Source organism: Geotrypetes seraphini, chromosome 5 (genome assembly GCF_902459505.1).
Source record: "Geotrypetes seraphini chromosome 5, aGeoSer1.1, whole genome shotgun sequence".
Classification (NCBI taxonomy): domain Eukaryota; kingdom Metazoa; phylum Chordata; class Amphibia; order Gymnophiona; family Dermophiidae; genus Geotrypetes; species Geotrypetes seraphini.
The window spans coordinates 260,571,340-260,587,140 of NC_047088.1; positions in this window are offsets into that span (position 1 = coordinate 260,571,340).

Below are 15,801 nucleotides of genomic sequence, written 5' to 3' on the forward strand. Positions count from 1 at the left end.
TTTTCACAATCTGCATGCGTTTTAACAACTTTGAACAGTTTAGTGGGTACCTTCAAAAAAAACCCTACAAAGACTCCGAATCATTCAAAATTCAGCGGTTCGATTGATTTTTGGGTTGAGAAAATGGGAACACATCAGTCCCTACTAACAAAAACTTCACTGGCTGCCCCTGGATGCACGAGTTTTGTTTAAATTTTTTTGCCTGTGCTATAAATCAATTTTTGACCTGGCCCCTATGTATCTGGTTTCTCAATTTGATCTAGACCAGTGTTCTTCAACCTTTTTACACCTATGGACCGGCGGAAATAAAATAATTATTTTGTGGACCGGCAAACTACTAAGACTGAAATTTTTTTAAAAAACCATTGCCGCCCCGTCCCCGCGAGCTCGGTCCTACAAACCATCTGATCCCATCCGCACAAGCCTCAAATAGTTATGATTTTATATTGATCATATAGTAACATAGTAGATGACGGCAGATAAAGACCCGAATGGTCCATCCAGTCTGCCCAACCTGATTCAATTTAAATTTGTTTTTTTTTTCTTCTTAGCTATTTCTGGGCGAGAATCCAAAGCTTTACCCGGTACTGTGCTTGGGTTCCAACTGCCGAAATCTCTGTTAAGACATACTCCAGCCCATCTACACCCTCCCAGCTATTGAAGCCCTCTACAGCCCATCCTCCTCCAAACGGCCATGCACAGACACAGACCGTACAAGTCTGCCCAGTAACTGGCCTAGTTCAAGCTTTAATATTATTTTCTGATTCTAAATCTTCTGTGTTCATCCCACGCTTCTTTGAACTCAGTCACAGTTTTACTCTCCACCACCTCTCTCGGGAGCGCATTCCAGGCATCCACCACCCTCTCCGTAAAGTAGAATTTCCTAACATTGCCCCTGAATCTACCACCCCTCAACCTCAAATTATGTCCTCTGGTTTTACCATTTTCCTTTCTCTGGAAAAGATTTTGTTCTACGTTAATACCCTTTAAGTATTTGAACGTCTGAATCATATCTCCCCTGTCTCTCCTTTCCTCTAGGGTATACATATTCAGGGCTTCCAGTCTCTCCTCATACGTCTTCTGGCGCAAGCCTCCTATCATTTTCGTCACCCTCCTCTGGACCGCCTCAAGTCTTCTTATGTCTTTCGCCAGATACGGTCTCCAAAACTGAACACAATACTCCAAGTGGGGCCTCACCAATGACCTGGGGCATCAACACCTTCTTCCTTCTACTGACTACGCCTCTCTTTATACAGCCCAGAATCCTTCTGGCAGCAGCCACTGCCATGTCACACTGTTTTTTCGCCTTTAGATCTTCGGACACTATCACCCCAAGGTCCCTCTCCCAGTCTGTGCATATCAGCTTCTCTCCTCCCAGCATATACGGTTCCTTCCTATTATTAATCCCCAAAAGCATTACTCTGCATTTCTTTGCATTGAATTTTAGTTGCCAGGCATTAGACCATTCCTCTAACTTTTGCAGATCCTTTTTCATATTTTCCACTCCCTCTTCGGTGTCTACTCTGTTACAAATCTTGGTATCATCTGCAAAAAGGCACACTTTTCCTTCTAACCCTTCAGCAATGTCACTTACATACATATTGAACAGGATTGGCCCCAGCACCGAACCCTGAGGGACTCCACTAGTCACCTTTCCTTCCTTCGAGCGACTTCCATTAACCACCACCCTCTGGCGTCTGTCCGACAGCCAGTTTCTGACCCAGTTCACCACTTTGGGTCCTAACTTCAGCCCTTCAAGTTTGTTCAACAGCCTCCTATGAGGAACTGTATCAAAGGCTTTGCTGAAATCCAAGTAAATTACATCTAGCATATGTCCTCGATCCAGCTCTCTGGTCACCCAATCAAAAAATTCAATCAGGTTCGTTTGGCACGATTTACCTTTTGTAAAGCCATGTTGCCTCGGATCCTGTAACCCATTAGATTCAAGGAAATACACTATCCTTTCTTTCAGCAACACTTCCATTATTTTTCCAACAACTGAAGTGAGGCTCACCGGCCTGTAGTTTCCTGCTTCATCCCTGTGACCACTTTTATGAATAGGGACCACATCCGCTCTCCTCCAATCCCCAGGAATCACTCCCGTCTCCAGAGATTTGTTGAACAAGTCTTTAATAGGACTCGCCAGAACCTCTCTGAGTTCCCTTAGTATCCTGGGATGGATCCCGTCTGGTCCCATCGCTTTGTCCACCTTCAGTTTTTCAAGTTGCTCATAAACACCCTCCTCCGTGAACGGCGCAGAATCTACTCCATTTTCTCGTGTAACTTTGCCGGACAATCTCGGTCCTTCTCCAGGATTTTCTTCTGTGAACACAGAACAGAAGTATTTGTTTAGCACATTTGCTTTCTCCTCATCACTCTCCAATATTTGTTCCCAGCATCTTTTAGCCTAGCAATTCCATTTTTTATCTTCCTCCTTTCACTAATATATCAGAAAAAATTTTTATCTCCCTTTTTTACATTTTTAGCCATTTGTTCTTCCGCCTGTGCCTTCGCCAAACGTATCTCTCTCTTGGCTTCTTTCAGTTTCACCCTGTAGTCCTTTCTGCTCTCCTCTTCTTGGGTTTTTAGAAACAATATTCCATACAATTGTCATTTTATAAATACAAATAATACAGGGCAAAGATCAACAAAACCCCTGTCTCCCCTCCCCTTCACATATATCCCCTCTACTATCAAGAAAACTGAATAAGCCAAATTATTACAGAATGCTACACAAATATCATGTAACGGAATACCACAGTCACACATGACAGGAATGGTGTTAGGGGAGTGGAACTAGGGCAACTGCCTCCTGGTCAGAAAGAGCCCTAAGCCAGCTAGAAGCTAAAGAAGCACTGCCTGGACTTTGCACTCCCCAATTATGTCTAGCAAGATACATATTTCAAATCTGATATATTTTGAATCACAAGATAGAAATAAAATGATTTTTTTTTTACCTTTTGTCGTCTCTGGTTTCTGCTTTCATTGCCTTTTCACTCTCTTCCATCCAGCGTCTTCCCTAAGAACATAAGAATTGCCACTGCTGGGTCAGACCAGTGGTCCATCATGCCCAGCAGTCCTCTCATGCGGCGGCCCTCTGGTCTAAGACCAGCACCCTAACTGAGACTAGCCCTACCAGCGCACGTTCTTGTTCAGCAGGAACTTGTCTAACTTTGTCTTGAATCCTTGGAGGGTGTTTTCCCCTATAACAGCCTCTGGAAGAGCGTTCCAGCTTTCTACCACTCTCTGGGTGAAGAAGAACTTCCTTACGTTTGTACGGAATCTATCCCCTTTCAACTTTAGAGAGTGCCCTCTCATTCTCCCTACCTTGGAGAGGGTGAATAGTGTCTTTCTCTACAAAGTCTATTCCCTTCAGTATCTTGAATGTTTCGATCATGTCCCCTCTTAATCTCCTCTGTTCGAGGGAGAAGAGGCCCAGTTTCTCTAATCTTTCGCTGTACGGCAGCTCCTCCAACCCTTTAACCATCTTAGTCGCTCTTCTCTGGACCCTTTCAAGTAGTACCGTGTCCTTCTTCATGTACGGTGATCAGTGCTGGACGCAGTACTCCAGGTGAGGGCGTACCATGGCCAGGTATAGCGGCATGATAACCTTCTCTGTCTCTTCAGTCCAGCATCTGCCCCTTCCATTCACTGTCTATCTTTCCCTGCCATCTCTCATCCTGCCCCCCCCCAGTCTGGCATCCATCATCTTCCTTCTGTTCCCCTCATGGTCTGGCATATCTGTCCTTCCCTCCCCCCTGTGGTTTTTAGCATCTCTCTCTTCTCATTTCCTCCACTCAGATCTGATATCGTTCTCTGCTCTCTCTTCCCTTTTCTTCTCTGGTCTTCCTTCTCTATTTTCTGCCTCCATCTAAATTAAATTCTTTCTTACTATTTAGTCCTGTTTCCCTCTTTTCACTGTGTCTACCCACAGCTTGTCACCCCTTTCCCTCACCCCTCTATTATCTTACTATTTTCTTCCCCCTTTATTTATCTCCTCCTTCCATCCAGTATGTGTTCTTTCCCCACTTCCATTCATCATCTGCTCTCCCCTCTCAACTGATATCCATCTGCCTTCTTCTCTCTCTCCCTTTTTCTCACTTCCATCATCTGTCCCCTTCTCTCTCTCATCTCCTCCATTCCATCATCTGCCCCTTCTCTCTCTCTCCCCCCAACTTCCATCATATGCCCCCCTTCCCCTCACCTTTGCGGGTCACTTTTTTTCCCCTGAGGGTGGCTCATGTCAGAGGGGAAGCTTTGGCCGAGCAGAACCGCTTGCAAGGAACAGTGGAACTTACTTTATGTCGATGCTGGGGCCCGTTGCCGTTTGAAGAAAAAAAAAGGTGGACAAAAGGGACCTGCAAAGGTGAGAGGAAGGGAAACCTCCAGGACTGCTGCTCTTTGCCCTCCTTCAGCGGCCCAAGAGTCTTTAGGCAAGCGGCAGCTCTGTGTGCTTTTAACTTCGGCACAGAGCTGCCCCTAAGCAGTAGTTTAGTACGGTTTCATGAGGCAGCCTCGGGGCCTTTGCTAGGCCAGCCCGCTTCGATGATGAGATGTGGGCCGGCCTAGCAAAGACCCCAAGGCTGTCTCATGAAACCGCGCTAAACTACTGCTTAGGGGCAGCTCTGTGCCGAAGTTAAAAGCACACAGAGCTGCCGCTGCTGGTCTGGAGGTGCGAAGACAAGGCAGGAAGCATACGCGGCAGGAGTCCCGGCGAAGGCAGGAGTCCCGGCACAGCGACGGCAACAGGAAGTTGCAAGTCAGCTGACGCCAGCACCTTTCGTTGCGGCGGGGACCCGAATCCTTTGCGGACCGGCAAGATTTTTTTGCGGACCAACACCGGTCCGCGGACCGGCGGTTGAAGAACTGTGATCTAGACAGTTCCATTAGGTCCACACGCAGAATTCATTTGTTCTCCTTTCCATCGTTAAAGGACTGCCGCTACAAAAGATACCTGGACAGAACTCTTGCCTCCCAGGCAGAGAAATGGAACGAATGGATGGCTAACATCATCAACCATTCCTCATCTTACCTCAATTTTAGAAAATCGGTAAAAACGAATTTGTTTAATCGATTGTAACCCATGAATCTAGTGTATCACTCCTCCCAACCTGTACCTTATTTTCGATAACTTTCCATTTTAACTTCTTCGACTTTGTATTGTAACTACTTTGATCACTTTGTATTGTAACTACTTCCCTGATTGTCCAGCGCTTCTTGTAAACTGCCTCGAACTATCATGGCTTTGGAGGTATATAAAAATAAAATTATTATTATTATTAGTGCCATCTGCAAATTTAATCACCTCATTCATCATTCCAATTTCCAGATCATTTATAAATAAGTTAAATATCACCGGTCCCAGTACAGACCCCTGTGGCACTCCACTGTTTACTCTCCTCCATTGAGAAAAATGACCATTTAACCCTACGCTCTTTTTTCTATCTGATAACCAATTCCTAATCCGCAATTGAACTTTGCCATCTATCCTATGACTCTTTCATTTTCTCAGGAGCCTCTTGTGAGGAACTTTATCAAAAGCTTTCTGAAAATCTGATCCTACCTCAACTCGCATGGTGCGGTTCATTAGAAATCACTGAAATCAGGTCAACACTGTCGCAGCCAATCCTAATTCCTTCAATCACAAAATCTCCCAATTCACAGTGTCAAAGGCGGATGACATATCAAGTAAAACTAAACAGAATGGTTGTTTCATATCCTTCCCCAGTCGAAAGTCGTTCAGCATAGAGACCAACAAGGTCTGAAGCCATACTGAAAGGGCATTAAGTCCTGGACTTGATCCACATGTTTTTCCAATTGTATTGACACTATCTTCACAATCAATTTCCCTAGCCAGGGCAATACTGTCTTTTATTTATTTCATTTTATATCCCATCCTCCCAGAAAGCTCAGAACAGGTTACAAGTTAACAAACATGGCATCAAATATACCGAGCGAGAGACATAGCGTCAACATACTGAACATAGTAACATAGTAACATAGTAGATGACGGCAGATAAAGACCCGAATGGTCCATCCAGTCTGCCCAACCTGATTCAATTTAAATTTTTTTTTTTTCTTCTTAGCTATTTCTGGGCGAGAATCCAAAGCTTTACCCGGTACTGTGCTTGGGTTCCAACTGCCGAAATCTCTGTTAAGACTTACTCCAGCCCATCTACACCCTCCCAGCCATTGAAGTCCTCCCCTGCCCATCCTCCTCCAAACGGCCATGCACAGACGCAGACCGTACAAGTCTGCCCAGTAACTGGCCTAGTTCAATCTTTAATATTATTTTCTGATTCTAAATCTTCTGTGTTCATCCCACGCTTCTTTGAACTCAGTCACAGTTTTACTCTCCACCACCTCTCTCGGGAGCGCATTCCAGGCATCCACCACCCTCTCCGTAAAGTAGAATTTCCTAACATTGCCCCTGAATCTACCACCCCTCAACCTCAAATTATGTCCTCTGGTTTTACCATTTTCCTTTCTCTGGAAAAGATTTTGTTCTACGTTAATACCCTTCAAGTATTTGAACGTCTGAATCATATCTCCCCTGTCTCTCCTTTCCTCTAGGGTATACATATTCAAGGCTTCCAGTCTCTCCTCATACGTCTTCTGGCGCAAGCCTCCTATCATTTTCGTCGCCCTCCTCTGGACCGCCTCAAGTCTTCTTACGTCTTTCGCCAGATACGGTCTCCAAAACTGAACACAATACTCCAAGTGGGGCCTCACCAATGACCTGTACAGGGGCATCAACACCTTCTTCCTTCTACTGACTACGCCTCTCTTTATACAGCCCAGAATCCTTCTGGCAGCAGCCACTGCCTTGTCACACTGTTTTTTCGCCTTTAGATCTTCGGACACTATCACCCCAAGGTCCCTCTCCCCGTCCGTGCATATCAGCTTCTCTCCTCCCAGCATATACGGTTCCTTCCTATTATTAATCCCCAAATGCATTACTCTGCATTTCTTTGCATTGAATTTTAGTTGCCAGGCATTAGACCATTCCTCTAACTTTTGCAGATCCTTTTTCATATTTTCCACTCCCTCTTCGGTGTCTACTCTGTTACACAGTTATGATTTGGTGGGGAGAAGATTGATCTAAACAGTAGTTAGTACTAGATATTGTGTATATGCAGTAGTTATTAAATGTTATGTATTTTTCACCTCTGTTCCAATATATTTGGAGTGTATTCACACTAGTTTTTGGGAGGTAGAAACTGTTCCCGTTTTCTCCTCCAAATGACATGCAAAATCCTCTGCTACAATTCCAACTTGTGCCTTTCTCTAATCTTGTGTGAGATGCCAAATCAAATTTTAATAAAAACTTGAATACCATACGGAACAGTTCCTTTTGTCTAGAAACAGCGAATTGAATCCGCTCTCTAAAATACCTTTCTAACTCCAAGGGCTCCTTTTACGAAGCTGCGTTAGCGGTGTTAGCGCACACAGCTTTTCAGCGCGCGCTAAATCCATGCTACATGGCTAGAATTAACACCAGCTCAATGCTGGCGTTAGCGTCTAGCATGGCCAGCAGTTTAGCATACGCTATTACGTGTGTTAAACCGTTAACGTGGCTTCGTAAAAGGAGCCCTAAATGTCTTGCCCTTTGGTTTTACCGTGTCAATTATTTTTTCTTCAATTTGCATCTTTGCATTCCTGACTACTTGACCAGCCTCTCTCAACTTTTCCAGATATTTTAGCCTGCCTTCCTCTTTCTGCGATCTTTTGTCGTTTATGAAAGCTAACCTCTTATTCCTTACCTTCTCAGCTACTACTTTTGAGAACCAAAGCGGCCTTCTTTTCCTCTTACTTTTACTTACTTGCCTCACAATAAGGTTTGTCGCCCTTACAATCGCTCCTTTCAATTTTGCACACCGCATTTCCACTCCTTCCAGACGTTCCCATCCAGGCAACAATTCCTTGACGTAAATCCCAATCCGAACAAAGTTAGTTTTTTAAAGTCTAGAACCTTTGCTTTTGAATGAGCCCTCTCGATACCCAACTTAATATTAAACCATATCATGCAGTGATCACTGGGTGCCAGATGATCACCCACTTTAACCTCAGAAACACTTTCCCCGTTTGTAAGCACTAAGTCCAGTATGACCCCATCCCGTGTGGGTTCCATTACCAACTGCTGGGACAGTTTGCCTTGTAGATAATCCAGGATCTCCCTACTTCTAGAAGACCCCGCAATAGGGATGCCCCAATCAACATCCGGCATGTTAAAATCACCTGTTACTTAAATCTCTGTCCACTTCTGCCTGTGAAGGAGGCCTGTTTGTCACACCAATGTAAACACATTTTTCATTCTCTCTTCCTTACCCTGTAGATTCTGCAACTGTGTGGCTTTAATATGATCTTTAATATGTGACTCCACTTCCTCTCCTTTTCTTCCTACCGTGTTTTTCCCGGTGAATTTGTTATACCAACACTAAATAAATAGTATATGCAGTCTTCCCTTTCCAATAAACATATTGCTTTATGAAGCAAAAACAGACGGAGCATTTTTAGGAGGCAAAATGATGGTTCATAAATGTATCTATTCTTAATTAACCCAGTGCAATCCCTCTGTAATTATTCTGATGGATATTTGTCTTGGAACTGGACCTAAAATGCTAATAGACACAGTCATCATGATCTGATTATGGTTCAGACCTCATTTGACTTTCTCCAGTAATATATTTGGGAAATACAGTTTAACATCAGTCTAGGATGTATTCCAAGATCACATGAGACACTTAATGTTTCAATTTTGAACTCTTTGGAGAATCCATTTTGTGAAGAAAATGGAAAAAAAGTAAGGGGAATGTACTGGATTTCCACCACCAAACAAATCCATAGCCTGTCATTTGATGGTTCCTGTGAGCTGAGATGGGCAGCTCAACCAGAAAAATGAAAAGTGGAGCATCTTTTTCACTTCTTGGCATAATCCTAGGAGTTAGTCTTCATTATTCCCAGTATAGCATTATTAATTACATTACATTATATTAATGACTTCTATTCCGCCCGTACCTTGCAGTTCTGGGTGGATTACAAAAGAAACAGCTGGACATTTCCAGGAGAATTACAGGAAGATTGGAGAATTACAATTCAGGGTTTAGGATACAGAAAAGATGACTCGGCTATTCCAGTAGATTTATAATTTGGGGAGCTGTACAATTAGGGGATAGTGCAATTCCAGTAGATTTACAATTTGGGGAGCTGTACAATTAGGGGATAGTGCAATTCCAGTAGATTTACAATTTGGGAAGCTGTACAATTAGGGGATAGTGCAATTCCAGTAGATTTATAATTTGGGGAGCTGTACAATTAGGGGATAGTGCAATTCCAGTAGATTTACAATTTGGGGAGCTGTACAATTAGTGGATAGTGCAATTCCAGTAGATTTACAATTTGGGGAGCTGTACAATTAGGGGATAGTGCAATTCCAGTAGATTTACAATTTGGGAAGCTGTACAATTAGGGGATAGTGCAATTCCAGTAGATTTACAATTTGGGGAGCTGTACAATTAGTGGATAGTGCAATTCCAGTAGATTTACAATTTGGGGAGCTGTACAATTAGGGGATAGTGCAATTCCAGTAGATTTACAATTTGGGGAGCTGTACAATTAGGGGATAGTGCAATTCCAGTAGATTTACAATTTGGGGAGCTGTACAATTAGGGGATAGTGCAATTCCAGTAGATTTACAATTTGGGGAGCTGTACAATTAGGGGATAGTGCAATTCCAGTAGATTTACAATTTGGGGAGCTGTACAATTAGGGGATAGTGCAATTCCAGTAGATTTATAATTTGGGGAGCTGTACAATTAGGGGATAGTGCAATTCCAGTAGATTTACAATTTGGGGAGCTGTACAATTAGGGGATAGTGCAATTCCAGTAGATTTACAATTTGGGGAGCTGTACAATTAGGGGATAGTGCAATTCCAGTAGATTTATAATTTGGGGAGCTGTACAATTAGGGGATAGTGCAATTCCAGTAGATTTATAATTTGGGGAGCTGTACAATTAGGGGATAGTGCAATTCCAGTAGATTTACAATTTGGGGAGCTGTACAATTAGGGGATAGTGCAATTCCAGTAGATTCACAATTTGGGAAGCAGTTGACATGCTTGAGGCTTTGACGAGAAAAAATAACTGGCGACGAGGAGAGGTTTGGGGGGGGGGGGAAATTACATGGAGGGGAAAACCAGGGTTAGAGTTAAGACATCTGGATAAATTTTTTGAATAGCAGGGTTTTGATTTCTTTTCGGAAGGATTTGAAGTCGCTCGTTGTTATCAGCAGGTTGGAGACGGTATGGTCAAGTTTCGCTGCTTGCGTCGCTAGTAGGTTGTCAAACATCTTCTTGCGCTGAGTGCCTTTGAGTGGGGGGAAGGTAAAAGGGGTCTGAGTTCTTCTTCGTCTAGTAGTGAGGTTTTGGTTCAGGCGGTTGTTTAGGTAAATAGGGGCTGTGCCATTTATTGTGGGCATAATCTACACTTATAACTTTTGTTATCGATTAATACTTCTTCTTTTTTTTATTTTATGATCAATAAGTTAATAACTTAGCAGTGCTGTCAAAGTACGCCGTAGCCATCTTTGAACGCCAGCGGCTGATTTGACTAGGCAAAGTTAACCTTAAGGTAAGCTTTAAAGATTCAGATGTTCCCAGATTTGGCAAGAGATACACAAAGACGTAGAAAAGAGTTTTTATTATTAAAACCTGGTGTTTTGGCTCTTGGGGGAACTTTCTATCTTCGACATCCTTGCAAGTGTATAGTTCAATATAACTCTCAAAAATATGTTTTCTTTGAACCAAATCAGTTAACAGCCCTTCTCTCCATGTCTCGCCTGGAAAAGGGGAAAGAATGAGGGCTTGAGATATAAGGCGCCTGGAATTTCAGTTAACCACGTACCACTTATCTTTTATAATATGGTTCTTTGTTAAAATTCCGTTTAATTTACATCATGGATCAAATGGTGGACTTGAGAGATTATACAAATATTTGATTTCTATATAATTCATTATGTTTTTATTTGTTCTTTTGTTGTAATCACTTTCTGTACAAGATGTATCTTGATTTGTTAATTTGAAAATTATAAATAAAAAAAAAAAAAAAAAAAAGTAAGCTATTTTGTGTGTACTGGGCTTCCCATAACGTGAGAATAGTATTTTTATCTGAATAAGAGAAATAATTTATTTAAATGAATTAAACTATTGAAAAGAATTAACGTATTTATATAGTCTGTTTTTTTGGCCGTTCCCCCGACCTTGAAATGCGTCGGAAGGGGGAACGATCTGCTAAAAAGCTAACAGCCTGTTTTACAAAGCCGAGCGAGCCCCGAAGCCCTTTAAATCTCTTTGGGCTTCGGGGCCGTTACCGCGCGGCTTTGCATAACAGGCCCTTAGTTATTAACTTATTGATCGTAAAATTAAAAAACAGAAGTATTAATCGATAACAAAAGTTATAAGTGTAGATTAATAATGCTCTACTGGGAATATTGAAGAATAACTTTTACGAAGACAGGTTGGTGGGTTTAACGCACGGGACTTTTCATCACGCACTAACCCCTGCGTTAGCCGAAAAACTACCTCCTGCTCAAAAGGAGGCGGTTGCGGCTAGCGCAGCCGGCGGTGTAGCGGCATTGAACCGCTAACGTGCCTTCGTAAAAGGAGCCCTATGACTTTATGAGCTTTGTGACTCGGGTGGAGGTCTGAACTCCCTCATAGTAATACATTACCTTAGTGATTTCTATTCCGCCTTACCTTGCAGCTCAAGGCGGATTCCATATGAGTTGTTTGGACATTTTGGGAGGTGCTAAAGGGTGAAGTGGATTGCAAATGGGGCTTGAGATGGATCTTTCTGCGTTAGTTTGTCTTTATGGAGTTTTTGAATAGTAGGGTTTTTATTTCTTTTTTTGAAGATTTTGTACGCTGAGGTCGAGATCAGTAAATTGAAGAGCTGGTGGTCTAGTTTTGATGTCTAACAGAAAAAAAGAAGAAGAAATGAATTACTAGTGAATCCAGCACTATTGTTAGATTATTGTATTGTATTGTATTGTTTTGTATTGTATTGTATGTTGACTTATTGTATTGTATTGAGACCTCTTGTTATTCGCTGAATGTCCAGCCTTCTTACAGTGTAAACCGCCTAGAAGTCACCTGACTATGGCGGTATAGAAAAATAAAGTTATTATTATTATTATTATCAATACTTAGAATTGATATTGAATAGAAGAACGAATTCATGGAAGATAATCCTAGAAGAACAAAAGTCTAAGAACGAAGACAATTGAACTAAACTAAAACTTAGCCTTATATACCGATTCTTCAACCAAAGGAAGCTCGACGCGGTTAACAATAAATTAAAAAAAATAAAGTAAACTGAAATACAAGAGGGTTAGTTTTCAAAATGTTTAGCGAATAAAAAAGTTTTTAGACGTTTACGGAAGAGTTGGAAGGAACTGGGACACCTCAAACTTAGGAAGAGAAAGTTGAAACTGATAAATGCCTCTCGCATAGTGTCAGGTCAAAAGTGCGCCGGGACAAAGGCGCGCCCAGACAATTGAGCACAGCGCGGAGGCGCGCACCACTCTAAATTACTGTTTTTAGGGCTCCGACGGGGGGGGGGCGTTGGGGGGAACCCCCCACTTTACTTAATAGACATCGCGCCTCGTTGTGGGGGGTTTGGGGGGTTGTAACCCCCCACATTTTACTGAAAACTTCACTTTTTCCCTGTTTTTAGGGAAAAAGTTGTTTACAGTAAAATGTGGAGGGTTACAACCCCCCAAACCCCCCATAACGCCGGCGCGATGTCTATTAAGTAAAGTGGGGGGATTCCCCCCCACGCCCCCTCCCGTCGGAACCCTAAAAACAGTAATTTAGAGTGGTGCGCGCCTCCGCGCTGCGCTCAATTGTCCGAGCGCGCCTTTGTCTTTCGCGCCGTTGTCTATGAACCCTCTCGCATATGAAAATCTATAAACATTCCAAAGCAGAGGAACAATTCCTTTCTGATCCCCAAATTCAGGCTAACCTATCACTAGCCTTGTGTGATACTCCACAAATCCCTGCCCAGAACAAAAAACCAGCTTCGTGTGAATCCAAACCACTTCACGCAACCAAAGCACAACCGTCTCACCAAAGAATATTAGCTGCAGAGCCATGACTGGAACACAGAAGTTCATTTTGTTTTCTCCAAACTTGGGGTCACAAACTTAAGTTCAAAAACGAATCCCCCCTTTTACTAAACTGTGATAACGGTTATTAGCGCAGGGAGCCACACTGAATGCGCCACGCTGATCCCTCTGTCTTGTTCTCCTCCCTCCTTCCTTTTTCATGGTTTCTTCTTTCCGCTTTTGTTTTTTGTCCTTCCTGTCTCACATTTTAGCTTTGCATAATCTGTTTCCAACATTTATTTTACATGTGCAATTTAATTTCAGATATGGTTTAGCCGTACTTATCTTCTTATCTTTTTACAAATGGCTGCCCTTGCAGGTTTCAATACCAGTATTTTGATAAATAAGAATTATACATTTTCATATATAAACAGAGGTATGTGATCTAATTTCATTTGCTTTCTGTTCAATTGGCTCAAATTGGGGATCCACATGTGTAGATATAGGATTGAAATGTTTGATTTATGTTAGTTTGTTTTCTTTGTTTAATCCGATATTGTCACTTAATTTTTATTCATGTTGCATTTCTATGGCTCTTCCTCTCTGAGCACACTGCCCAGACCCTCGTCCACACTAGAGAGGTGCGCGGGGACAGAAATCCCACCCGTCCCCACCCGTCCCCGCCAAAGTCCCACCCGTCCCCACCCGTCCCCGTGAGGACTCCCACCCGTCCCCACCCGTCCCCGCGAGGAATCCCTCCGTCCCCACCCGTCCCCGCGAGGAATCCCTCCATCCCCGCCCGTCCCCGCGAGGAATCCCCTACGTCCCCGCGAGGAATCCCCTATGTCCCCGCCCGTCCCTATAAACTACAGAAATAGTTATTTCATTTAATTATGCTACTGAATTAAAGGCTCTGGTAGAAACCCATTTAAAAATAAGCAAAAAGACTTTATTAATTTGGAAATATTAATTGGGAAGAATACATACTTTGTAAACGGGTTTCTACCAGAGCCTCTAATGTTTATAAATTTTTATCAACACAACTAATATACTACTTTATCCTTAAGCAAAAAAAAAAAAAAAGAATTTTTTTCCTACCTTTGTTGCCTGGTTTCTGCTTTCTTCATATTCTCATTCAATTCCTTCCATCCACTGCCTCTCTTCTCTCTGTGTCTTCCATTTGCTCTGTTACTGTGCCTCTCCCTTTCTCCCCCCTCCCAAATTGGTCTGGCACCCATCTTTTTCCTTCCACTCCCCCCATAGTCTGGCACCTCTGTCTTCTTCCCTGCCAGGGTCTTCTCCCCATTCCCTCTTCCCCATTTCCTTCCAGTGTCCTTCTCCCCCACCATCTTCCCCATGTCCTGTCAGGCAGCATCCTTCTCCCCCCTCTGCCTTCCCCATGTCCTTTCAGCGTCCTTCTCCCCCCTCTGTCTTCCCCATGTCCTTTCAGCGGCCTTCTCCCCCCCTCTGTCTTCCCCATGTCCTTTCAGCGGCCTTCCCCCCTGTTTTCCCCATTTCCTTTCAGTGGCCTTCTCCACCCCTGTTTTCCCCATGTCCTTTCAGTGGCATTCTCCACCCCTTTGTCTTCCCCAGTGCTTTCAGGGTCCTTCACCCCCCTCTGTCTTCAACATGTGCTTTCAGCATCCTTCCCCCCCTCCTCCCGTTTACCCCATGTCCTTTCAGCGTCCTTCTCCACTCCTTTGTCTTCCCCAGTGCTTTCAGCGGCCTTCTCCCCCCTTAAGCGTCTTTTCTTCTCCACTCCACCTTTCCTCCCTCCCTGCCCCTTACCTTTGTGGCGTTTCCGCACCCGACCGACAACAGAACAGGCCCGGTCGGACAAATCTCCCTGTCTTGTAGCCGCGAATCTAAATTACCTTCTTACAGCAGCTGGAGTATTGAAGCTGCTGTAAGAGGTAATTTAGATTCGCGGCTACAGGGCAGGGAGGTTTGTCGGCCGGGCCTGTTGTCGGTCGATCGGGGGACCTGACCGGCTGTGCACATTCTTCGGGGCGGACCGCCCCCTCCCCCCTCTTTCGTTCGCCATTGCCTTCTTCCTACCTGCCCTGCCGCTCACAGCCGACCGGAAGTCTTCCTGATGTCAGCGCTGACGTCGGAGGAAGGGAGGGCTTTGCTTAAGCCCTCCCTCCGACGTCAGCGCTGACATCGGGAAGACTTCCGTTCGGCTGTGTGCTGCGACAGTGCAGGTAAGGAGGAGGAGACTACCCTCGCGGCTCAAATGCAGTGTACTGCGATCCAACCCCGCAGGAACCCCGCGACCCTCGGAGGCGTCCCCACGGGATCCCCGCGACCCTAGGGGGCGTCCCCATGGGATCCCCGCGACCCTAGGGGGCGTCCCCACGGGATCCCCGTGACCCAAAGGGGGAACCCGCGGGATCCCCGCGGGTCCCGCGGGATTCCCGTCATCCCCGTTCCCGTGCAGCTCTCTAGTCCACACTTTCCTAACCTCACGCTTAGATTACTGCAATCTACTTCTAACTGGTCTCCCGCAGTGCCGCCTTTCCCCCTTGCAATCTGTGCCAAGTGGCGAAATGCTCTGGCCATCGTTGGTTGGGGCGGGTATTTGGAACCCACCCAGACGCAAAGAAAAGTGTTTCCTGAACAGCTTTTCGATCGCCTAAGATTAACTGCTGTGCGCATTATTCATTGCCTTGCTAACTGCTGAACTGTCAATAATCCC